Source organism: Lissotriton vulgaris, chromosome 5, assembly GCF_964263255.1.
Source record: "Lissotriton vulgaris chromosome 5, aLisVul1.2, whole genome shotgun sequence".
NCBI lineage: Eukaryota > Metazoa > Chordata > Amphibia > Caudata > Salamandridae > Lissotriton > Lissotriton vulgaris.
In genome coordinates this window covers 596366975-596387377 of record NC_141693.1, presented here as the reverse complement: position 1 = coordinate 596387377, position 20403 = coordinate 596366975, and positions in this window count along the sequence as shown.

The window sequence follows — 20403 nt, the reverse complement described above, 5'->3', positions numbered from 1 at the left end:
AGCCAATAGCTTAATACATAAGGATCAGTGTGGGTTTTTACCAGGCCGACAAATATTAGCCAACACCAGTTTTGTAATCCAAGACTTTGGCTATTTTTCTAGCAATAAGGAACACGCTGCTGTTTTAATGATGGATGCAGAGAATGCAATCAACTTGGTTAATTGGGACGCACTGTTTTTATCCTTGGCAAATTAGGATTTCCATATCAATTTTTAATAATGTTATGGAATCTTTATCGAGGGGCAACGGCTAAAGTGAATATTAATATAAAGGATTTAAACCATATACCATATAAACCATTTGTATTGAAGCACTAGCTATTAGGCTCTGCAGCGATACTACAATAATTCCACCATTCATTGGGATGCATAAAATAAAGCTTTTCGCTTATGACATTCTATTTTACCTTAAACTTGATATAGCGAACATTCAGAACATGCTAAACATAATTACACAATTTACCTGGGTCGGGGAGTAAGGTCAATTAAACAAAGACGAAGATTCTTCTGTTTGATATAACCCCTAATGATCTTGCTTGTGGGCTCCAGTGTCAATATTTACCCCAATGCTTCATTAGATATCTATGTAACACATGATTACTCCCAATTATTTGAACTACACAACAAAGACACCTTCTATAAGATCAAAATGCTGTTGGACAGATGGAGATCTCTCCCTCTATCCCTTATTATTAGAGTGGCCTTGGTTAACCTGTTAATTCTTCCCCATGTGCTCTTTTTATTTCATTCACTTTGCATTATAATCAATAGATCACATTTTTAAAGAACTTGATCAGCTATTTCAAAAATTCATCTGAAATAACCAACAGCCTAGTTCTAGAAGAGCAGTATTGCAACTAGATAAAACACAAGGGGAACTCTCTCTACCTCACTCACTCACTCTGCCTCACTGCCAAACATACTATGATGCTGCACTCTTAGACAGTATAGCCCAAATAATGATCAACGGTGTAACGCTAGACAATTTTATTCCGATACGTATGGCCAAAGGGTCAGCAGTTGAGTTACTGTCTTTCCCAAAAATACCTAAACTTCCAAAGAAAACTAGATATAAGTCTCTATATGCAATAGAATATCACATTAAGAAATGTTTTGACGTTTGAAGAGTCCCACATTGCTATGCCTTTATCTTGAAGAGGATTGTTGATTCTTTGTCATTGTCTTCCCCAACTTTCCAAGGAAAAGGGATTCGCCAGGTTAGGCGATTTTTACAATGGTGAAAAATACTTATCTTGGGACGAAATAACTCTGTGCCTTGAGGAGGAAGATGGAGGTTTGATGTTTAGTGGACAGTATATATTCAGCCTACCCCACTCCACATACTCTATTATGAGCCCAGAGGCAAATGTGGGGATGCACTTCTTATAAAAAAGTCAGTTAACAGATATGGGGAACCTGTACCGGGCTCTACGTAAGAATGCCAAGGAACATCTTGATTGACAATTTCTTGATGGAAATCTACCATACCACAGGTTCCTCCATTACCAATGGATAGTGGCCTTAAATTGCAGAACTGGTACATAAGTCTCTGACGGCTGCAAATTTTAAAAGAATGTCTTTCTTGTTAATGTGGTTAGCCTACTATACTCCTCACTGATTACACAGGAGGATCACCGCAGTTCCTGATCATTGTTTGCACTGTAAATTAGATGGGGCAGAGGGCTGGTCTCATTCTTTTTTCACATGTCAATGAGTTCTGGTAGAACATTTTTCAGATGCTCACATATATTATGGACCTTCCACTATCTCCAGATCCTATGCTTGCATTATTTGGTTCTTCTAGCATCACTAGGCAGGCCAATAAAAGCGTTTGGAACTTGATGTTTATTGGCATTGCAGTGCTGCATAGACTAATACGACAAAAGTGTAGAACAGAAGAGATCCTTTCCCTGGAACACTGGTAGGCTAAAATGCAAAGTACTAAGGTATTTGAGGAAGCTTATGCCAGATGAGTGGGGTGCTCTTCAACATCCTTGACATTCCTCCCTCCAACAAACTCAGCTCCTAATTCCATCTCAAGATCAGCACTCTCTACAGCAACTTCGATAAGCAGCACCTAGACACCGACCTTACTCCTCCAACCGGCAACGCAGCCCAGCCTTCCACCCCATCTGGGCCAGTCTCAACAGAATACACCACCAAGACCATGAGAAGTATACACTCATGAGCGCCCACCGACCCCTGCCAGCCCCACATCTTCCACAGAGCCACCTCCATCATCGCACCAAAACTATGACGTACCATCAACTTGTCCCTCGGAACAGTCACTTTCCCCGATGACTGGAAACATGCAGAGGTCAAGCCCCTCCTCAAGAAGGCCATCGCAGACCCGACTGACCTCAAGAACTACCGACCCATCTCTCTCCTCCCCTTTGTAGTCAGTCACTGAAAAGATCATCAACAACCAGCTCACTAAATTTATAGAAGCCAACTTGATCCTTGATTCTTCCTAATCTGGTTTCTGCAGCAACCACAGCACCAAGACCACCCTCCTAGCAGCTACGGACAACATCCGCTGCTTCCTGGACCAGGGCCACGTGGTAGACCCCATCCTACTAGACCTCTCAGCAGCCTTCGACACCGTCTCCCACTGCACACTAACCACCAGACTCCACCGTGCTGGCATCAGAGGAACCACCCTCGACTGGATTTGGTGGTCCTTCACAGGCCGAACCCAAAGAATCAGACTCACACCCACAGTGATCACCTGCAGAGTTTCTCAAGGATCCTCATTCAGCCCCACACTCTTCAACATCTACATAGCCACTCTTACCACCATTGTCAGAAAACAAGGCCTCAGCATAGTATCCTACGCCAACAACACCCAGCTCATCCTCTCCCTCACTGAGGAACCCAACATCACCAGACACAGCTTTCAGAAGCGATGAAAGGCATCACTTCCTGGATGAGCAACAGGTGCCTGAACCTTAACTCAGAGAAAACGGAAGTCCTCGGATTCACCCTTTCAGCCTGGGACAATACCTGCTGGCCCATTACCCTCGGCCAACCTCTCACATCCACAGACCATGCTCGCAACCTCAGCATCATACTTGACTCCTCCATCACCATCCACTGACAGATCAAAGCTGCATCCTCCACATGCTTCAACACCCTCCGCAAGACCTTCACAAGGATCGTCACCCACGCACTCATAACCAAAAGACTGGACAACGGGAATGCCGTCTGTGCATGAATACACAAATCTCTACTTATAAAACTACAGACTATCCAAAACGCCACAGCCAGACTTGTGCGGGCTTCCCAAGACAACACCACATCACCCAACACCTACAAGAACTCCACTAGCTTTCTGTCAAAAAAAGAGTGACCTTCAAGCTCCTCACTCACGCCTACAAATCCCTCCAAAAAATCGAACGCCAATACCTCAACAAAAGAATTTCCTTCTACGCAACCAAGAGAAGCCTCTGAGCCGCAGATTTTGCCCTAGCCAAAATCCCATGCATCTGTAGAGCCAGAGCGAGGGGTGGGGCGATTCTTCTCCTACATCGTAGCTAAGACCTGGAAAAAACTCCCACTCAACATCAGACAAACCCCCACACTGCAAGCTTTTAGGAAGAGCCTCAAGACCTGGCTCTTCGGATGAGAACCTTGCGGGTGAGTAGTGCGCTTCACAAATCCCTGATTAATTGATTCAAGGTTCTCTGCAATATAGGTTAATCTGCAGCTGAAACAAGCTTAACCTTGGTGGGAAAGGGTAAATATTGGTGTTGCTACATAAATATTTATCGATAGGCCGAGCTGCTGATCTCTGCGGTGGACTAGACAGTCCTGTAGAGTGTGTAGAAGTATGAAGAATCTCCTCTCTATGCATTATGACATGCCAATTGACTCTATTTTCTGCGCTAGACATTTATTTGATCCATTATAAATGTAAAAATCTTAACACTGTCTGTCTTTAGGTGATAATATGAGTTGGTCCTATGCATTGCACTTGCCACTTTTACATTAGACCTTTATACTTACTCTGTTACATGATCTGATGGCTATCTATTCCTTTTGCATCAGTATATAAAAAGTTTGTTTTTTCATCATCATCATCATTAGTTTATTTCAGATAACAAGGGACCCATCAAACCATAATAAAACAGACAACATTTTCCATCATAAATAATTATAATCATAACAGTTAAAGCAGAGTTAAAAACTAAAATGACAAAACTACACAATACAAATTTAAAAAGCATAGCCATCAGCCTGGTACATATGATCGTAAAATTTAGATGAAAGACTTAATAAACAAAAAGAATCCATCCCATCCGGACAAAAAGTGTGAATGTTCAGTGGAGATTGGATGATAACTTCTTTTTGAGGGTTCCAGAGTTCTCAAATGATCATAACCTTTGAAATGTTGACCTCCCGCCACTGGTGCATCCCTACACCTACAAGCTCTCCTCTTCAACCTTTACTTCTAAGCCGTATGAGCCATGCTGCAAAAGTGTATTTGGATACTGAAATAACAACTGCTTCTCTAGAGTCTGTGCGCAAGACGCCAATTCACATAGGTTTTCTGAGACAAAAGTCTAACTTTACGGATTCCCAGAAGTCATTTATGACTTTTGGTATTAACATAGGTTATTTACATGTTGTATCTTTACGTCCCCAGTCGAGCCGGAATTTCCACACCCGGGCCGAACTCTCCGCACCCGGGCCGTACTCTCCGCACCCAGGCCGTACTCTCCCCACCCAGGCCGTACTCTCCGCACCCAGGCCGTACTCTCCAACCTGAGCCATTCTCTCTGACTCAGGCTGGATGAAGTGTAATCAATGGGCCGGAATGCAATTTTTACAAAAAGAAACATTAGGAACATGGGAAACATGACAGAGAAGGTCATGGAAAACAGTTTGGGCAGGATAAAGGTTGTGGCTAGACACTACATCATATCTCAGAAAAGTTTCGATTTGGGATGAGGAAGAGGCATATACCAGGTTTCTGTATTTATACAATTCCTTAACAGCTAGGGTGGGAAAAATGGCTCAGAGACCAAATTAGGAGTGAATGAATCTGCATGTGTAAGAGTTCAAATTACTTGCATAATAACATTATTTAAGGGGTCGTAGTTAAGAGTAGAAGTTGGAGAGGGAACGTACTTGTGTTGAATCTCAGATGGGAAAGAAGTTCACTGAAAACAAAGTTTAACTTGAATGATATCTTGCTCCACCAAATATGTCAAATACATTGTACGGTTTGACAGTTTAATGTGTTTGTTCTGCCATGTAGAGAAAGCTCAAAATGTCTGTTTTGATGATAGCAATCAGAGTGAGAATTGGATATGCAAGAAATATTGAGTTCTTGTTAGTAGGGGAAAAGAAATTCCTCAGGGGGTGTGAGAAATGAGCAACTGTACGAAAAGAAATTGTTGCATCTTCCACTTTACGCCATACTGTAAGGGGAAAATTACCATCACTATCTAAATGCGGCAGGATTTATTTTAACATGAAAGATGAATGATAGTGTTGCAGATTAGGAAAATGTACTCTACTCTGCTCCATTCCATAGGAATTTACTAAGCAGAGTTTTAAGAGTTTTAAAGAACTTCCATTGGAGCTTAACAAGCAGCAAAGATAAGTAAAAACTTTATGATGATAACATCATCATTTTTATTTTGTCCAATCTGCCCCACCAGGAAAGTAAAGAGGTGACCACCTCTCTGACATACTGGCCATGCTTTGATAAACATCGGCCAAATGAATCCAGCTGTCAGTTATTGAAGTAAAAAATGTGATCTCTAGACACTTAACCCAATTAGTGTGAGAACTTCAGATTTTTCACTATTAAGTTTGTAGCAAGATAGAGTGTAGTAATTAGCTAATAGATCAACAAAAGTGCGGAATGAAGATTGTGGATTCAATACAAAAAGCTCTACATAATCGGCATAAACGGCAAACTTAACCTCTACGCCCTTATGTTTAAAGGCTTGAAAAGAGTGCAATTGAGCAAGGGCCTGAAGAAAGGATTCCAGTGACAGTATAAACAGTAAAGGTTACAGCGGACAACCTTGCAGTATACTCTTCAAGAAAGGAAAGTAAGAAGAATGGAGGCCTTTTGTGTAAATAAATGCTTTAGAGGAGGTATAAAGGAGGGTAATGTATTTGAGAATTCTTGCGCCCAAGCCCTGCCACTACAACGCTCTTAGCATAGAATTTCAATTAACTCTGTCCAAGGTTGTTTCCACATCCAGTGTAATGGCTGCCTTTGGTACAGTACTTTTTGATGAGAGATGGAGGATATCTCAAGTAAAGTGAAACAATCTTAATTCGATCATTTTGTGGTTGATCATAAAAGACATGCACAATTTGAAACATACACAATTAATATTAAAACAGTCAAAGATTTAAATATTTCAAGATGCATTATAAGAAATAACATACGTACCAGGCATAGAGCTATGAAAAAGCCCATTCTTAAAATGTGGACTAATAAAGTACATGATAAAGTTAGAACAAGAGATCACAAAGACCAGGGAAAAAAGTGCAAATAGAATTGAGCAATCATTATTTAAAATAACATTTACCTTTCTCCCAAGTGGGATGCCCCTGAAAAAACAGCCAACCAAATAACAGGTATCTTAATCATTTAGTAGCTGTAGGAAGAGCTAAGCAGCTTTACACTTAGTAAATGTATACCTGTGCAGCAGAGGCAATAGAAATTTCTTAGTACAAGGAAGATATAAATTACAAATGAAAACAAAGTGCAACAATGTCTGGTTTGGTTGCTCCTCAAATGGGCAAATAAAATATTGTATGGAGAGGATTGCCCTATGGGAAAGCACAACAGCCATTTTGTCTTTCTTGTTGATAATATCTGGGTTCTCAAACAGGTATACGCAACCCAGAGTAAAGGTGGTATCTCTTATATACTTTAGCCATGTGATGTTCAGTCTGTGGTCACAAGAGACACAATCTATAACACTTGCATGAAGCTGAGCTCAACAGCTTCCTTGGTAGACCAAATGGAACACCAAGGGGCTACGGGAGAAGTGCCAATAAGATCCTGAACATACTCACAGCCTAATTCTTGATGTAAGGGGAAGTGAGGTGTCAAGGGAGAAACCCCCAGCAGGCAACAACAAAATCAATTTACTCGACTTGGATGGCAGCAACATCTCTACCCCCCCCATGCCATACGTCAAAGTTGGAGGCATTTCCTTTTGTAGATTTCTATTAATGGGCAACAGTTTTTTGTACCAATATAGGCAGCAAAAGTGAATATGGTGCCGACTGCACAAGAGAATCAGGTTAATCTGCTTCTAAAACATGCAGACCATGTACAAGCATCAAAAGATTCCAAACTAGGATAAGGAAAAGAGGATATCCTATCTAATTTTTTCCCTCTAATCGATAGGGTACAGGTTTTGGTATTCCTAGGACCGCACACCATAACAAACTTTTTGGAGTAATTTGTTTAGAAATGAAGACCCTTTATGAATTGCATAAAAGTACTGAGCAATATCTTCATACAGTCTGCCAGTCTAACAAGAAGCACTGCATCATCCGTATATAATAAGGTGGGCATAGCTCTATTCTCTATAAGCAGTACATCTGCACCAGCGACATCTAAGTCCTCTACAAATCGTTAATATATAAGAAGAAGAGGAAAGAGGATGGAGACAAGGTCCCGGTGGAGAAGTCTAAGGAAGGACACCAAGTCCGCCTCAAGACCCATAAGTTCTAGAATTGCCCATAATGTGGACCTATTTACATGATCAAAAGTGCTCAATAGGTGCATAAAGGCAAGATAGATTGGGATGCCCCTTTGCATCGTTATATTTGGCCACGATAAGATGTATATTCAAACACTGCTTGATAGTTCCTAGGCCCTTCTGGAAACTGTATTGAACCTGAGATATGATATTGTTCTTCATTGCCCACAATAAAAGTCGATCTAAGACTGTTCTGCCAATTAATTTTGTGGTAGAATCAAGCAAGGATATCAGGCGGTAGCACGTAGGATCATTGACATTTCACTTTTTTTTTTAAATAGCACAACAATTGAAAGGCTCCAAGATGGGAAAATTCCCTCACTGCAAACCATATTAAAAAAAGAAGTGAGTACTGGCGGCCAGAATCCTGGGACCTCCTTAAATAAGTCCATAGGCACTCCATATGGCCCAGTGTTTTTTTGCTTGGGCTGTCATAAATAGCTTTAAGAACTTTCTCCTGCCTAAAGGACAAATTGCTATAGGAGGACTCTTTATGCAGACCCTTGTCTATGGGCACCATTTTGGAGGAATACACAATTGAGAAGTGATCAAACTATTCCTCAGGATAATATGGATCGTAACTTTTCCTGGGATCGGACTGGTGACACGCCTGTCTGCACTATCTTCCCAAATGCCTGAGATTTTTTTTCTGACAGGCTACCACTATCCCTTCCCACTTCTCATTCTTGAGTGACAATTTTCTTTTTTTCAATGCCAAGGCATATTCTTTTCTACAGGCTGCAATTTAAAATCTGATTTCCAGGGATTGCCTAATGCCCTTGCACAGATTACCACTTGCCACTCTGCATTAATTGTCGACCCATGTCTTAGCCTGACAGGGGACCAGGCCAGGTACCTTTGAGACAGACCTTAAGCTCCCCAGAGCTTTTTTAGGACCACGTCCAGGCCTTGTTGAAGCCGGTCATCGGAGGTTGTTTCCGGTCCAGGGGGGACATGGCTTGGCAGTTCGGGCTGGACTGTTCCCATGAGGCACAGAGTCAGACTGATTTGCATATAGCCATGTCTGAACTGGGGTGGCAGAGTGGGCTAAAGAACGGTGATGGATTAAACCCAGATATTTTGACTGGGTGTGAGTGTTTGATTGATTCAGATGCTCCGTCCATCGCCACCCCCTTTTGTACCGCTTTTGGCCACCATAAGTGTGGCAGGGTATGCTCAGATGTCAGTCCCTTGCTCACTTTGCCACTGGATTCAAGCAAGCCGGGCTGAAGACGGCTGGAGTGCCAGAAGCCGGACCTCGGAGGCTTGTTTCCGGTCCAGGGGGGACATGGCTTGGCAGTTCGGGCTGGACTGTTACCATGAGGCACAGGGTCAGACTGATTTGAATATAGCCATGTCTGATTTGGGGTGGCAGAGTGTGCTAAAGAACGGTGATGGATTAAACCCAGATCTTTTGACTGTCCCGCTGTCTCGTTAAAATCCCTCGCCTTCTGCTCAGGCCTTTAACGATTCAGCAGGCCTTTAATAGCCGGTATAGCCCTCTACGGCGGGCTATAAGGCTATATTGTGTTGGACAATGATCTTTTCACTGCTGACATTGCTTAAGGGAAAATGCTTTCTTCTCAAGCGGTTTGATGATATTGATGATTGTTTCTGTGTTATTGTTGTGCTTCCATTAAAGCTGCCACTCCATGGGTTTGGAACTGGACAGAGTCCGAAGTGCATTGAGTTTTGGTCCTATTATCCCTCTAATTTTAGTATTCAATAAAACTCTTTTGTTCTCCTTTGTTTAACGCATAGGTTGGATGCATTCATTTTTTTAAGTGGGTTGCCCTTTTTGAAAACTGTATTAAATCAATGGTCTTCTGATACTAGATGGCTATATGACAAAAAGAAATGCCAATAATAAGTAGAGAAACATCTGTAAACACTATAGACATTAGGAAGGCTTGGCTAATGTTAATACTTGCTGTAATTCACTCACACGCCTTGTATGACTGTACACACCAGGGTGTCAATTGATGGGTATTCATCTATTCACTTTACTTCTGTGTTGTCTGTCTGCCTTTTGTGAGGGAATTAAAGGATGCTTTTCTTTAAATCGAAGCGTGAGTCCAAACTGTGCATTCAAAATGAATGACAATTTTGGAAACGATACAACCAGGGGAATTCCAAGGTGGTGCCCCTTGCGTGGATCCGATGAGGTTTTCCTACCCACAAGTGGCTCCCATTGACATTGATTGTTCTGTTCTGATTGCAGGCATTAGGCTAAGCCACACATGGTCCAAAAATGTTCTCAGCAGAAGTGGAGTAACGCTGGGTGGTAGTAATTTTGTGGATTCCTGCAGATTTAGGAAGGTTACATAACAGAAATGGAAGGAAAATGTGTGATTTCAGGCACAGTTTAAGGTTTGCAGGGCATTGGTGGTAAGAAACTTCATGGGAACTATGCAAGGCACACCACCTTGGTGTCCCCTGGTTGTCTAGTTTTCACAAATGTCAGTGGTTTGTAGGTTTGCATTGTGGTGCCACAGTACGTCCCCAAATACCGGAGCTACCCCTATTGTGTATCTGTTAACTTTGGGCTTTTGGCTCATTTTTGTTGTGATCTTTTACCCCACCCACACAAGCCGTAACTCTCAGGGTGGTAGGAAATGTGTGCCTCTTTCCAGCTTCCAGAACTTTCCATCCCCGAAATGTGCGGAAAATTCGTTGTTTTTGTTAAAGTTAGAGGTTTGCAATGGATTCTGGGTAAAACCAAATGTGGTAAGAGCCAAACATGTCATCCCATCCTGATTCCCCTAGGTGTCTAGTTTTAAAAAATGTGTAGGTTGGCTAGGTTTCCCTTGGCACTGTCTAAGCTATGGCTCAAACTCCGCAGCTACCCACTTTACAAAAAAATTATTCTTTTTCAGTGGAAAAATTCGATATATCCATGCTACCTTTTACACTGCTTCCTGTCCCAGGCAATAGGCCTACCACACATGTGAGGTACCATTTTGACGAAATACAAGTGGTGTTATGTGTTGAATTGAGGCCCTAACATAGGTGCGCCGTTTCAGAGGCCCAAATCCTTCGTGCCACAAAGACAGGCAGGCCCTTCCACCCTATTAAGGCCCTTTTACCTACATAAGCCCTCCCTTCACAATAACGAGCAACAGAGGCTGTCCCTTATCTGACATGTGCACTGGGTGCAGAAGACGGTCCATCCTAAATACGGCATCTCCATGTCCAACAGTGACTAACCTACGTCACAACAAATTCTTAGAAATAGACCCTTAAGCTCTTGGGATTTTCCCTAGCACAGGATTATTGATTTCTCCAAGAACTCATTAAATATGAATGAACCACTATTCCCTAAGGGTTCATTCCTAACGTCTTCCTCTGACCGACTTTACGTCAATACTAACATTCCAAGGCACCTATCAGGTATAAATATACCTCCCTTTGCCCAGGTAAACCAGAGGAGACGAGACTTCCATGCCGACACTCTGACCTGAGATGCTGCAACCTGTGTCATGCCACAGCTCCAGCTAGCAGAAGTCCATCCACCAATCCTGGAGGGTCCAGCTCGAGATCTAGATGAAGTTCCACTAAGGTAAAGGGGTTAGACTAAATCCTAGGGGGATTCTTGGCTCTCTAAGACCTACACACATGCTAGGTACACTTAGATACATCTAGTTAGGCATCATAGGGGTATAGGATTTATCTTAATGCATTCTGTATTTCATGTATGTGTTCATTACTATTGCAAAATGGTAGAACTATACAATGCCTTTTTATTTAACTGCACTGCTGACAATATTTCTCTGCTACTGCCCAACAGTTGTCGTAGCACATATAACCAGTACTAGAATAAAAACTGTGCAATGCATTTTATTGTAAACACACCCGACTGTTTCTTCTATGTACTTCTCTGAGATGAGTTAATGAATGAAAAGTAGTATATTGTTTTCACGATCCTGAGGGATCAGAGTTTTATGTTATGTGGTTGCCAGAAGCTATTCCCTTCTTGTCTTCAAGAAGTTTCAAGTGGCCTCTGACCTAGCTGGTACACAGTAATTAAGTTTAATATACACAATAGGGGCATACTGACCTCAGTCCTATGCCAAGCCTATAGTGTATGTTATTCCAATGCGCAGAACCTATCAGGGAAATAGGAACTGCACTACATGGCGCCCAACTTGAATGTGGCACTTATTTACCAGTAAAATTTGAGTAGTTCAGTCATGCTTATTCTCAGAGACCCCTACTCACAAAACGCCGGAGACATTTGGAGTGGGTAGGCACAAAATTCAGCCACAGCTGAGTAGGCAAACTTCCTATGTATTGGCTGTTGGTTAATCAAGCATGAAGGAAAACGTTCCTGAACAATTGTGCCTTTTTAAAACCTTATCTTAAAACCCTTTTTTAGGACATTTTGTTTTCGCAACACAATGTCCGTCAATGCAGCTGCTCCTGTCACTGGGACACAGGTCTCAAACGATGAAGAGGAAGCAAATGCAATACATTTTGCACCCAAAATCAGGCATACACACACAAAAACCCCTCAGACATGGTTTAACAGACTGAGGAGGTACAGTAATATTAATAGAGGTACACTGAGATTATCAAACAGATGGATGCAACACAGACTTTTCATTCTTACATACATGAAAAAGCCCCAGTGGTCTACACTCCATTGGAGAAGATTAAGATTCCGCTCACTGACCAGGACCACAATTTCTGGTTTAATGGCGCCCTACAACAAATAAATAAAACCAGGCTCGGTCCACTAGGTAGACCAGGAGCTACTTGGCTGACATTAGCCGGCTACACACCACATCCTGACATTGATATAATGCCACAAGATGCACTGCTCTTACAACACAAAGAGTTGGCAAAACTCTTACAGAACCATGACGCAACTCGTCATGAGGACACTTGGTGTCCAGCCCATGGTAGCTACAAATAATACAGCTCCTACACAGAGAACCGCTACTAAAATCACTCCACAAAACACACACAGTAATGGGTAAACTGCCCACGAAACGTGAACAGATTCCTTTCTGGGTAACTCAGAAAATCACCCAGTTAGAAGCAGTATTTCCAAATACCACACCATTTGAAAGCATATAATGCTAACACTCTGCTTGCCCATGGGGATCACACCACAGTTAGACGACTGCACCCCTTGTGGTACAGTCTTTGCTGCCATATTTACCAGAACTCATGGTATTCCTTCCTTAGCGGTAATTCGAGATGTCGTACGACGGATACAGAACAAGTATGGAGCTGAACCAGCTCTGACCTTATGTATGAAATTACTAAGTAATTACGACCAGGTATTAGCAAAAATACTAGCCAACATTAAAGGGGAAGCAGCCTCAGTGGCTATCCGCCAACACCTAAGAAAGTTCAGTCTTATAGACCAACCACAAGAACTTCCCAAAATAATTAAAACTGCATATGCAGATCTGGGAAGGGACAGTTTGGGTGGGAAAGCTTTTAAAACCACAGCTAATGGGCGGTCCTGAGAAGGACACTTCTAAGCAGATACCTACTTCTTCTAAAACAAAAGTGGGATAATAATAAAAAAACAAAAATTTTCTGAAAAGATTTTCAGTCCCGAGGTAGGTCTCCTCAACTGGAGCCCTCTGCAAAGAGGTATAACCTTTGAATATGGATAATATTAGGAAACCTGACAGGTATCAGGATACTGATACACATTCCTCTCGACAAACAACACAGGGAGAGAAGGAAAGTCAGCACCCAAGAAGAGTGCAAGCAGTCCAGGGAAAAGCACGCTCAGGACTAACATAGAAGACAAGCCACCATCCAAACCTCAATTTAAAACAAAAAAAAGAAGAAAGTTGCAGGTCTCAAAGTTAGACATGCATAGAATCCTAAGGACTCAACTTTTGAACGGGGATTGGGCTCAGACAATGCTAAGACAGAGCTGCAGAAGTAACAATAGCTCGCCAGAACCTAAAGGAATTTCTGGACAGCAGAATTGAATGATTACATCACCGTGGAAACACCAGACAAAAGGGTGAGCGTCCCACATAAGTTACATGAAATAACACCCCCATGGAGGAGGACGAACACACGAAAGTAAAAGGTCTGTTTGCGAAGAACCTATCGTCTGATTTTGACACACTGTTAGCAGTACAAGATCAGCTGCCAGCATTCGTCAGGGAGCGCCCAAAGGGAGAAAGTATCATTTTTCCTGCATTTTCCAACCATGTTCCCGTTCAACTTATACATACATATGCACAGGATTGGTCATTAGCCCAAGCTCCAGCATTGTATAAAAATCACGCTGGTTGGGATGAGGACTCGGCCCACCATGTGATCCCGTTAATAGTATCACACATGCTAAAATACAATATCCTATTAAGCAAGAAGCTAAAACACAGGTCAGGGAGATCTTAGATCAACCTGAATACCAGAAGATCATTTGAATTGCGCTTCACGAATGAACAATCCCTTGCATCACTTATCAAAACCTGATAATACATTTCGACTAGTTTTCATTTATAGACACTTGAACACTTGCACAAAGACATATACTGTCCAACATGCAGATAGTGCTGCATTAATGAATAACATTATGTGGGAACAAAAACAAAACAACACTTGTCTCAAATGGATGTTTCTGTCAAACTATAGCACCTGAAAACAGGTACCTAACAGCATTTAGTATATTAGAGTCCCAGCGACAACTATTGTCATTTCCCCCGTGGGTATAAGAACAGCTCAGGGGTATTTTCTGAAAGGATTACTGAATTGCTAAAGCACTTTGATGAAGAAGGGTTGGCCTATATGGATCATATTTATCTAATGGATGACCTATTGGGGAAACACTTGACCAGGGTGAGCACCATTAATATGGGATTCGCCTCTGAGGGCTAATTTTGAAAAATCGGAAATTGCCCACCTCTGTGTCCTATTTTTGAGACCTGAGCTTTCAGCAAACGTTTTTGAAAAGTGTGCGCTGCTCTAGCCTCCAAAGATATTAAACAACTTCTAAATCAGTACTGGGATTCCTAGATTTTGGCAGAACATACATTTTGGATTTCACAGCAAGAGTAAAACCTTTCTATGACCTTTTCAAACCTGACTTTTCAGTCAAACACTGGACACAAGAACACACCAATATTCTTTGTTCACTCCAGGAAGATATTATTGCTTCCAAACACATACACACACGGGTAAACTTGCACCACTTGGTACTCAGTATCATTTTGGGTCAATGCGGGTACACTTATGAAATCTTTAATGAAGGTAAAACTGTACCAATTGCATACAAATCTCATCTGTACACAAACACAGAAATTAGTTTTAATTCAACAGAAAAAAATTCTGACAACCATTCAGACTGCTGTAGCAAAAGAAAGAGCACTGGCTTATGGGAAGATGCATTATTGTCGTCACTCCGGTACCGGGGCTAGCATTCCTAATGCCAAAACCTTACATCCAGAATGGATACAAAGGGCTACTTCTTTTGCTGCATCAGACTTTGAATCCGGATTTGATCCAAGTTTAAAAACACAGGCATTCCTGCAATATGAAAAAACCCATCATTTACCGAATGAAATCTTGCCTCTAGATAAGTATGAATTAAAAAAAATTTACACTGATGGTTCTGCTACAACGGCCACCTTTGTTAAAGATCATATGCTAGCTGGCAAGTTCTGTCCTAATTGCACCACAAACTACCTCTGGGTAATAGCACAGCTTGGTTGGCAGCTTTAAAAGTCCTGATACTTGCTCTAGTAAACACGGATCGAGAATTTCCCACACTCATCGTGTGTCATTTCTTTTACTGTGTGCAATGATTTAATACATATTTACACCATTGGGAACAAAGTGGGTTTAAAGATGAAAAAAGGTGGCATACTTAAACACAAAAATTATGGGAACAGGTAGTGGAGTTGATAAGCAACCTACCAAAATCTCTTGTGATTAACACGCTGAGTCATCAACGTGATGGCGTGCACATTGAAGGGAATTCAGTGGCTGTTGAAGCCACAAAGGGGGCTGTTCACACCGCTTTCATAGCTGCGCACACTCGTCCAATAACGAGAATAGGCAGTTAGAATATGGTGACTGTAATTGCTTCGCGCAAAGGCAGCAAAGCAGTGCCTAAGAAATTTTCACTCACATACTCCTACAAGTTAGGTGCAAACAACATTCCGTATGCTCAGATTCCTGGAGTGGGGGATAGAGTATTTCCAAATATGGATAGTAGGCAGTAATTAATCATTTAAAACACACAAGGGCTTGGGCTCCACGCATTCAGGGGTCATAGCTACTATTTCTTCATTGCAACAATGCTGTTGATGGCCAGGGATCAGAACTCAGAATATTGGCTTTATCTTGAACTGCAACATCTGCAAACAAATGGCAAGCTAAACAATCACAAGACCCGCGCAGGTCCCATTACCAGACAGCATCAGACTGTCCAATTGATTGTGTCATGTAACAGGGCCACTGTGGCCCCTCAAATTTTGAGGTTGCTTAAAAATATATCTTGGTGGCATTGGATCCGTGCTCAAGTTTCCAAACTGTTATAGAAAGATTTGCGAGTCCATAACAAGAGATACGCAATCAACGTTACACCCTGACTGTGGTTTCACACTTTTCTCTCGAGCCTACTTAGAGGCCATGGACAGGATGGACGTAGTTATGCGGTACGCCTCTCTAACGCCATCGTGAGGGAATTCAGGTAGAGGAGAGGAAGGACTGGAGCAAAGAGCAATCCTTAACAGCTAGGGTATTAGGCGGGGCATTAGTGGGGTCAAACTCTTATATGGATTCAGGGGACAATACACACTCAGCCAAGAAGCTCTCTAGGAGGTGTCATTCCATTTATGAATGTGGAAACCTGATCATAAATGTGAAGGCACAGTGGCGGATGAAAACCATTCTGTATCTATGATCGTTTGGCTGTTTTACAGGAACTAAAGGAAACAAAGAAACAAAGATTCTGTCAAAGTGAAACAGGCCACCACAGGGAAGTCGAGGTAATCACAGCAAGACCTGTCTGAATCCAAAAAGTCGGGGATCTGGTCAGAGAGACAAAAAGATCGCAGACACAAAGGAATTTGGCCCCTCATACCAGAAATATGTGCCAGTCCGTAAAGTGAAAGGAACAAGAACTCTACTGTTGCCGTATCCTGCCGTGATAAAATCACCAGATTCATTTCAAATGAAATAATTAACCAAAAACTATGTGGCCAATACTGAGTAGTAGGCCTCGTGAACTGCACAGTAGTAGACGTCCCTCTCACTATTATTCAAGAAATTCAAACTGAAAAGCTCATCACATTTGAGAAATCAAATCCATGGAGTGGGGGACTATGCAACAATGCAATAGAATTAGTTCTCCTTGATTCAACCTTTCAAATTCAAAATAAAATTCAAGACAACACTCCAGTTGCAATTTGGCCAAAACAAATGTGTACACCCTTTTTCAACAAAAGCATCAAATAACAAAAGCTTCAACATTTTTCAACAAAGACATCAAATAATAAATGCTTCAACGTTTTTCAACAAAAGCATCAAATAATAAAAGCTTCAACGTTTTTCAACAAAAACATCAAATAATAAATGCTTCAACGATTTTCAACAAAAGCATCAAATTCTGGTGACGCTCTTCTTTTGCTTGTTCCTGGTAGCGCTGTATCCATCTCCTGCTGTGTTGGCCCCTTAATGTATCTATTCAGTTCACCTGGCTCATCAAAGAAGATCGTCTTTCCTCTGTCCGTGATTTTGAATTTCGCCTGTCCGACGAAAGAGAAGGTTATGTTCTCCTTCCGCAGTTTTTCCCTCAGCGCTAAAAAGCCTTTTCTGGTGTCTACCGTTGTCTTGGAATAGTCCTGAGTGAGTATTATGTTGTGCCCATTCCATTGCATATTCTGTGTCTTTCTTGCTGCCCCGAAGATAGCTTCGCCCTATTGAAAGCACCCTCATCATCCAGTACATGGCTAACATTAATAGAACAGGACACCAAGTGTCGCATCTATACCATACTCTACAATCAGGCTCCACAAAATTAAAAAACCAAGCAAACACATACTGAGAGAAAGAAATGCGGACCACACTTAGCAAGAGAGAATTACAACTTTTATGGTCTTCCTCCACACAGAAAAAAATCTACCCAGTACTAGCACAGACAAAATTCTGGCTACTGCACAAGACCTATTAGACACCAGCTTGTCTGGTGACTTTAGGGCTCAGAGAAAAAGACCTTTGCTAGAATTGTGACAAGAGGAGGGGGACCTCGCACATCTAATATACAAATGCTCAAAGGTCAGAAATTCTGGGATAAGATCTTCACGCTTAAAAACAAAACGCTAGGACGTACACTCAAACCAGAATTTGCCTCCCTCACAACTGCATTCCTAACTACAGAGCTAGTCTCACAACAAGACACAGACCTATTGTACCTGCTATTGACAGCGGTGGTAAAAATTGTCCTCACCAAATGGAAGGACACCTCTTAGGCAACCTTCAAGGGATGGCTCAACTGGATGACTTACCTGAGGGGGGCTGACAGAATCGCCCTCCAGCAATCACCGTGGAAAAAAACAAACATGGGAATGTGGGAGGCCCTAGACAAATATATGGACGCATATGACCCGCCCTAAGCAGTACCAGCCTGAGCATGACATAACCCCACCCAGAGGACGAACCAGCAGCAAGAATAGCAAACTCCTTGTAGTTCTTCTTCTCCTTTCTTTTCTGTATTTCTTTATTTCTTCCTTCTCTCCTTATCACACCCCCACCTACCCTCTAAGGGGGCAATTGGATAAGGGGGTCAGTCTAGCACTGAAAATTGACAAAGTTGCGCCACAAAAAACGGCGAACCTGGGCTGAAACCCTGTAACCAGATTTCCACGATAAATGCTTCAACGTTTTTCAACAAAAGCATCAAATTATAAATGCTTCAACGTTTTTCAACAAAAACATCAAATAATAAATGCATCAATGTTTTTCAACAAAAACATAAAATATTACCTTCAACATCTGAACGTTTTTCAGCAAAGACATCAACTATTAACTTTAACATTTCAATGTTTTTCAACACAAACAGCAGAAATAACTTCAACTAAATACGATGCAATTTCAACAATTGATCATACAGCTACTGGCTATTTCATTAACTGTGATACGTTTTCCATGGCTTCACATGAACGGCTAGCCCAAAATCAGCAAACATGCAAGTACAAACTTTTGAACCTTTTCTTTTTCCAAAAGATACAGGCCTGACTCCACCATGAGTAGAACTATTGAGTATTTCTGGGTTAATCTTTTTCTGTTCTGGCTTTGCTTAGAGCTACCTCTTAGTATGACTCTTAGCGGACACTTTCTACAACACAGGTTCTACATAAAACTGAAGCCACGTCCATTTTCAATTCAAATGCAAAAGAGACATATAAATGTATTCGGCCTGAAAAAGCCTTTGTGTTCTAAATGATGTACTTAATCATCCAGTTTTTAATTCTGATTAATGAATTTTGAAATTTCATTCATTTTCATTCATTTTATCGTTCATTCAGTGATGTCATTACTTTCAGTACATTTTTCTGAAAATTGGGTTGCTGATACAGTAAATAATATGCTGTCAGTTTTAGGAATATTTGCTATATTTTCAGATCCTGAAATATTAGAGATTTATTCGTATTGCGACACTTTATACCTGTTACCTTCATTAAGGTTATCAACGTCTACACAATTCTAATGCATCTGGAAATGTGGCTGTTAAAACACCAGTAGGAACATTGCCAAACACCAATGCACGGGGGTGGAATAGTTGACATACATCTGCAGAGGCAACATTAGATGCCATTTACAAAACAACAACAGACCCAGTTAGGAAAGTATGGGTGGTTTGGCCTTTTGACACAAATACCTGTCACAAAAATGCTTCCTGAACGTCACTAAAGGAGTCAGTATAGATAGGCCAGACCTATGTTATGTATAGATAACATCCAGCAGTAGTGAAATCCTACAGTGTAGGGAAGTTGTGCTATTTTTTTGGGCTAGACGCCCCAAAACTGACAGTAGTGAAGCGAAAGTTTCCTTTGTAAAATTCAATGCTTAAGGCAATCTGAAAACCATGCTTGTGCACCACTTTTATTTTTCATTGCACAGCAGCTAAAGAAATATTTTTTCTTTTTTGCAAAGTAGCACTCTTGAATACAGACTGCCCCTCTTTCCTTTTTGATAAATGTTATCTTTCACATACAAGCAGTGTGATACACCTTGGGAATACCTCGAACAGAAACTATGCTTCCCATTGTTTCTACTATTCAAAAGACCAGTCTGAAAAGACTGCAACATACCTGTTCTATGATGCCTGTTTTTTCAGTGAAGAATGCGTGGTCATCATCTGTCTGACACTTCCAAAGGAAAACGCCAGTGGCATTTACCACCAGGCTGGAACTGCTGAAGTCCCATGCTTGGAAGTGTCCCAAGCGTATACCCATAAAGCATTCCTTGCAAATCCAGTGTGTGCCTTTTTGCTTCCTTTAGCAGCACCAAAGTATTGATTACAGCACCGGCTGCCTCAGAACCAGCAACTGGCAGCACTGTTCATTCTGTGCTCCCACAACAATTCTATTACTTATTAAAAAGGTCCGTTCCCTGCAGCAACTAGCAACAAAAATGTTGTGTCTCCCAGCCAGCACTTTTTTTTATCTCTATTTTGGCA